The 7,030-nt window shown below is 39.6% G+C and overlaps 1 long non-coding RNA gene across 1 annotated transcript in view; it reads left to right on the top strand.

Annotated features, from left to right (window-relative positions):
• Positions 1-1,878: 1,878 nt before the first annotated feature.
• LOC123610840 overlaps positions 1,879-7,030 on the top strand; it is a 33,834-nt gene continuing 28,682 nt past the window's right edge. Inside the window, exons 1-2 of the long non-coding RNA XR_006718312.1 lie at positions 1,879-2,076; positions 2,995-3,213. This is a non-coding gene — a long non-coding RNA (uncharacterized LOC123610840). The remainder of the gene's footprint in view (positions 2,077-2,994; positions 3,214-7,030) is intronic.

The raw sequence follows: 7,030 nt of genomic DNA, 5'->3' as shown, positions 1-7,030 counted from the left end.
CAAACAAACAAACCCTAAAAACAAGATATTTCTGTCTACAAAAGAAATACTTAAAATTCAAAGATGCAATTACGTGAATATAAAAGGATGGAAAAAAATTACGTGAATATAAAAGGATGATTACCTGCCTATGGTAATCATAATAGAGTTGGAGTGGCTAGCCTTACATGAGATGAAATAGGCCTCAATACAAAGATTATTACAAGAGATGGTTTTGTTAATAACATTTCATAGTGATAAAAGGTCAATACATCTGAAAGATATAATAATTATAAATACATACTAATAACAACAGAGCCCAGAAATGAAGCAAAAACTGACAGAATTTAAGGAAACATAGAAAATACAACAGCCATAGTTGGAGATTTAGTTACTCCTGTCTCAGCAATTGATAAAAGCAGAGAGAAAATGAATAAGGATATAGACCTTGAAGAACACCATTGACCAAAAGGATCTGACATTTATTTATTTATTTTTTTAAATTTACATCCTCTTAAAGTCCTCATTCGAGTGAAGTCACATGGTATTTGTGTTTCTCTGACTGACTAATTTCACTTAGCATAATACCCTCTAGTTCCATCCATGGAGTTGCAAATGGCAAGATTTCATTCTTTCTGACTGCCGAGTAATACTGCATTGTACATATATACCACATCTTCTTTATCCATTCATCCATCGATGGACATTTGGGCTCTTTCCATACTTTGACTATTGTTGATAATGCTGCTATAAACATGGGGGTGCATGTGTCCCTTTGAAACAGCACACCTGTATCCCGTGAATAAATGCCTAGTAGTGCAATTGCTGGGTCATAGGGTAGTTCTATTTTTAATTTTTTGAGGAACCTCCATACTGTTTTCCAGAGTGGCTGCACCAGCTTGCATTCCCACCAGCAGTACAAAAGAGAAGGGATCTGACATTTAAAGAATACTCTCCACATGGCAGCAGCAAAATACTTTATTTCCAAGCACCATGGAACAATATTCAGGATAGACTATATGGTATTCCCTAAAGCAAGTCTTCAAAACATTAAAAGGTTTGAAATAACACAAAGTGCTTTTTATCATAACAGAAATAAATTAGAAATATAAAGTAGAAAAGTATTTGAAAATCCCCAAAGATTTGGAAAATAAACCACAGACTTCCAAATAACGGAGGGTCAAAGAACTCCCAAGGGAAATTGTACAATACTTTAAACTGAGTAAAAATAACAATACAATATATCAAAAAGAAAGAGTTGTAGCTAAAGCAATGCTTAGAAGGAAATATAGGTCATAAAATGCTTACATAGTTAAAGATGAAAAATCTAAATCAAAACGTACCTTCTACCTTGACAAGCAAGAAGGCAGAAATCAAACAGCGTAGATAGAAGGAAATAATAAAGATCAGAGCAGAAACCAATGGAACAGAAACAGAAAAACATTAGAAAATATCAGTGGAACCCAAAGCTGGTTCTTGGTTAAGACCCATAAAATTGGTACGTGTAAGTACACACCTTACAGGAATTAAAAGGATTATAAGGAAACATAAACAACTTTATATGCCTACAAATTTAACACTTAGAAGAAATGGATAAATTCCTAGAACGACACAAATTACCAAAACTGACTTGAAAAGTAATGGAAAACCTGAAGAGACCTATGCAAAATAAGGAAATTAGTGACTGAAAACAAGAGAGGAGGGAAATTGAAGTGGAGAGTTTACAAAGTTCTCTATTATTTGAATCTTTTACAATGAGAAGGTAGTCCTGAATTGTTTGTGTGATAATAAAAAGGTCTGTTTCTGCTAGCTGAGGTCGTTGTACATTTTAGCCTAAGCAAACTCATAGGACATTGACCCAGCACCGAATGTATTTAGTTTTTAAAAGGCAAACAGGATGCAGTGCAGCACACAGAACAGCAAGCCGTGGTCTTGTACCTCCCAGGCATGGCTTGCAATGTTCCTCACATGCTGCTTAGAGAAAACGCATGGTCATAAGAAATGCAGCTCAAAGTGTGCACACTACCACAGCTCAGGGAAGCATTCACTCTGGATCCTTTAAGCTTTTATTCCTGGTAAGGCAGCCTGCTGTCTCAGGTGTGTACTACCAGCTCCATTTGTCTGCCGTCAGCTCTGTCTCATAAATACCAATTACTGATTACTTGGTCAAAACAGCGCGGTATGATTTGGTCCTGTACCTATTCCTTGGCCAGATTATTTTTTAATACAGATATGCTCTAGTTAAATTCTTAAAATTGTTTCAGTTAATATTGCAAGGAGGATGGCACATGGGTCAGATCTTCAGACTTTCCTTGAGACTAAAGGAAACCAATGTCAAAGAAACAGCTGTTAACTCCTTTGAAAGGTCTGGACGGATATCACTCAGAGATAAATAACAGATACGTGATAAGATTATAAGTGAATTATTTTCTTTTTTTTTTTTAATTTTTTTTTTTCAACGTTTATTTATTTTTGGGACAGAGAGAGACAGAGCATGAACAGGGGAGGGTCAGAGAGAGAGAGGGAGACACAGAATCGGAAACAGGCTCCAGGCTCCGAGCCATCAGCACAGAGCCCGATGCGGGGCTCGAACTCACGGACGGCGAGATTGTGACCTGGCTGAAGTCGGACGCTTAACCGACTGCGCCACCCAGGCGCCCCAATTATTTTCTTTTTTAATGTATTTTTGTTTTTGTGATTTTACAATGAGGAGTAATTCATTTTATGTTCAGAAAAGTAAAGCTGTTTCCAAAAAATACATTTGTATAAACAAAACCATATGTCTTTCAATTAGGGACATGAACAGTTGGTGCAAATGGTAAATATTTTCATATTTTCCATTGTTGAAATGACAAAGAATTTCATTGACATGTGGCAGTCTTAAAAATTGCATTTTCACTTTAGTAACTCTGATTTTTTTAAAAAATTATGTCTTTAAAAAATTCCAAATAAACTTTAAAACTAAAATGGAGTACATGTTTTGAGTACATTTAATTTCCTATTTTGTTTTTGAAGCACGTTGGGTTCTCCAGGAAGGAGGCTCTGAGACGGACATTAGCATGGAGGAGGTTTACTAGCAGAAGATAAGAGGGGAAAGCTGGCTCGGGAAGAGGGAAAGGTCAAGTTGCAATGTGATCTCCAGTGAAGCTTTAGCTGTCCTCTAGCTCCGAAGAAAAGAAGACCTTCCAGTGGTGTTCTGAGTCTGGGAAGAACCGAGGGGAGAGAGGGAAAGAGGTAAGAGAACGGGGTGGGGGGGCATGAAGGGGCAGAGGAGTCAGTAGGGCCTCTATCGTCTCATGATGATGGCCCCAGGGAAGGGGGTGAGTCCGTGGTGAGGTGACTGTCTTCAGTCGGAGCAATACCTAAAGGGAGTTGGTAGCTTAAGGCCTGTCTTCTAGCAGTCTTCCTAGCAGCGGGTGAGCAGTGCTTTATTCCTGAAGGGGAATATGGGCAGTATATTAGAGTGTGCATTACAATTTGTAAATGACGAATGAGTTACACCAAGTGTGTTTTGTAACACAGTCTATATAGCAGACCTTATTAGTTGCCTAGCCAAGATCCAACTTCCCCCTTGCGGTCTCATTTGTTTGAAGCAATGATGTGCCAAGGCCAGGTGAAATAACACGCATGTCTAAACCAATTCTAAGAATCCTGTTCGCTGCTTTCGTAGAGCTTCCACCTGCTCTCCCACGCTCTGCAACAGTTACCTGTGGTCAAATAGCTTGATGTTAATGAGATAATGAGACTCAAGGCAGTGTCTGCTACAAGAATTCTGAAAAATTTGGTTTTTTTCCTTGTTAAAAGGCAAGGATGAAGCTGATATCCCCTTACTACCTCCCGATTCCCTCTTTCTTTTCTTGTACGCAGCTGTGGTACTTGTAGCGGCAGAAGTTAGCTTGCACCTGAGAGAAAAAGGTCAAGAGAATTTTTATGTTTGTTCTGACGTTTGTGAGCCACTGAATAAAGCCACAAACCTACTTCTGGGTTTCTTGCTCTTTAAGGAAAATAACCCCTCATTGTTTAAGTAGCTACAATGGTATTCTGTCATTGGTAACACAGCGTAATCTAAACTGAGTTATAAGATAGGATGATGACTCTATTGAAAATATATAATTGATATATCTAAAGTATGTATGGGTGTTTACCACATCATGGTATGTTTTCAACAAGTTTGAAGACACCAAATACAGTATTTTCCTTCTGGGATTTCATACTGAATATTAGCATGAAAGGTATTATTAGCCTTAAGATGTTCTGCCACAGGGGTGCCTGGGTGGCTCAGTCGGTTCAGTGTCAGACTTCAGCTCAGGTCATGATCTCACGGTTCGGGAGCTCCAGCCCCGTGTTGGGCTCTGTGCTGACAGTTCAGGGCCCGGAGCCTGCTTCCGATTCTGTGTGTCTCTCTCTCTGCCCCTCCCCTGCTTGTGCTCACTCTCTCTATCAAAAATAAATAAATAAACATTAATTTTAAAAAAGTTATTCTGCCATAAATCTATTTCAAAGCTTATGCTTCTTAGACATATTTGACCAAAAAACACCCATTAAAACTTCACCTACTACTGTGGATTGGATTAGGAGACATGTAGCACCTGTTCTGACCCCATGGTTCATTACTCTGTTCCCTATTTCTGTGCTTATTTTCTGCAGTAGTATTCCTAGGAGCACCCAGTTCAAATTGAATTGAGCAAAAGCAGTAAAACATGGTTACTTTTTTTTTTCCCCCTTATGCCTATGACTGGATTAATCGAGCAAACAGACTAGCTCTGAAATATTGACACGTTGAACTGTGTTTTAGGATGTGGTCAAAGCTTAGCAGAGAAACACGTGTAGCAGCACATTTGTAGGTCACAACTAGCCTGCAAACTTTGTTTGCTGGTCACAATTAACATCCTGTGTCTTTGTACACTATTTTTATCTGCCTGCAATCAGTCCCCTTTCACTCCCCATTAGGCTTGCTTATTGCAGAAACAGACATGATGTGGAGACACTCAACTTATGCTGAAGAAGGAGGTCGTCGTCTATTTTGGCACAGGAAGTAATGGTGGTGGCCACTTCAACAAATGTCCTGAGTTACATTTGCTCATGCAGCTTCTCACCCCGGCCCCTCTAGAAGGGGCTGTGGGCCACTCCCTCCAGAGTCACTCTAGTGGGAATGACTGGGAATTGGCCTTGCTTCTCTTTGACCTAAATGGTACATCTTTTCTTGTAGTGATTCAGTCATCCTTCAGAAGAATCCTTCTTCTGTCTCACAGACACGTCAAACTAAATGTTCCTGAAACTGAACTTTTGATTCCTTCTCCATCTGCCACATTTTGATAACAGCACTGTCATCACCTGGAAACCTAGAATTCATCCTTGGCAGACCTTGGCATGTCTCTTACCCTCACATCCAATCTATTTTCATATCCTGACTTGAGAAGAATTATTAATTCATTAATTAATTATTAATACATCTTTCTGCTGCCCCCTGTAGACGGAGCATCATGATCTCTTGCCTAGACTGCTGTCTCTCCACTTCTACACTGATGACTCTTATGATCTATTGCCCATGCATCATCCAGAATAACATTTAAAAAATTGAATTAGACCAAGTCACTCCCTGCTTCATGGGCACTCTCAATGGCTTTATATTGCCCTCTGAATAAAATTGCAAATCCTTACTATGCCCTCAAGCCCCACATTGTCTGGACTGTGCACAGAGTTCCAAGTTCAGCGTAACACTTTTCCTCTTGCTCTATAGAGCAGAGCAAATTACAACCCACAGGGCAATCTCCCCATCACCTGTTTTTCCAAATAAAGTTTTATTAGCACACAGCCATACTCCCTTGTTTATAGACATCTATGGCTGCTTTTGTGTTGCAAAGCAGAGTCGAGTACTTTCCACAGAGAACATATGGTCTGAAAAGCCGAAAATAGTCACTGTTAGACCCATGAGAGAAAAAAATGTGCCAACCCTCCTCTAGAGCCTCACTAGCCATTTTTTTTTTTTTTTTTTTTTTACCCCCTTGATCAAGATAAGCTCCTTATTACCTCCAGCCTTTGCACTGCTTGGAGAGGGTAAAATGTTTCCTTATAAAGCTTCTTTTATCTCCTCCTCAGTGGCTCAGCTCAAATTTAAATATTCACAACAGCCTTCCTTTAGAACTCTAGCTGAAGTAGGACACTCATCTCCCCAGGTACACTCTACTCTATTATATAGTATTTCCTGTGCAACACATTAGAATGGAAATTATTTTGCTTATGTTTTTGTTTATGATCTACTTTCCTCCACAAGTCTCTAGGCTCCAGGAAGTCAGGCCCCATGTCCGTCTTCTTCAGCGCTGCTTCCCCAGTATCTAGAGAGTGATTGCACATAGGAAGTGCTCTGCAAATACGTGTTGATTTTAAAAAGTAACCATTATAACCAGCAGTCCTGAATGACATTCCGTCATTTAGTTGGATATCCGGTATAAATTTCCCACAGGAAATACATGCTTTTCCTTTCACTTCAAAACAGCCTAGAATGCAGGAGAGGATAACAACAAATATTATGATTGCTGTTCCTAGAGGTAGCCCAGTTGCTCTTTGTATTCATTCATTCATGCATTTATTCATTCAACAAATATAGATTGCCATCTGTGGGAAGTGTGGGGCAAGACATGATTTAACAGGCTTGCCTATTAAGCACAAGTATGATTTTCATTGTCTTAATTTGACTAAGAGATTTCAAAAGTCAAAGGAACACCATTCTGAGATTTCCCCAACCCACTACCCTACGCATCCAGAACCACTGCCTCAAAGACTCAGCAAGAATTTTGCTGAGAGTCGTCAGTTTTGGTCTTACAAGTCCCAGTAGAAACTGCTCTGTAGAACTCAGCATGGATGCATAGATGTGGCTGAATAATTCTGTAAGCTGGGATAAAGTAACTGGTGTTTCCTTTAGTGATTATGTGCCTGGTTAGCTATGGAGAGGGAGGAGCAGTTTGAGATGGAAGGCTTTTCTGGAGACAGGTGATATTGGGTTTGGATGTGGCTCTGTAGTAGAGAGCTGTGGGCAGTGTAGTCACCTGGG

This window comes from Leopardus geoffroyi, chromosome C2 (genome assembly GCF_018350155.1).
Source record: "Leopardus geoffroyi isolate Oge1 chromosome C2, O.geoffroyi_Oge1_pat1.0, whole genome shotgun sequence".
Taxonomy (NCBI): domain Eukaryota; kingdom Metazoa; phylum Chordata; class Mammalia; order Carnivora; family Felidae; genus Leopardus; species Leopardus geoffroyi.
This window is presented reverse-complemented; position numbering and strand designations above follow the sequence as displayed.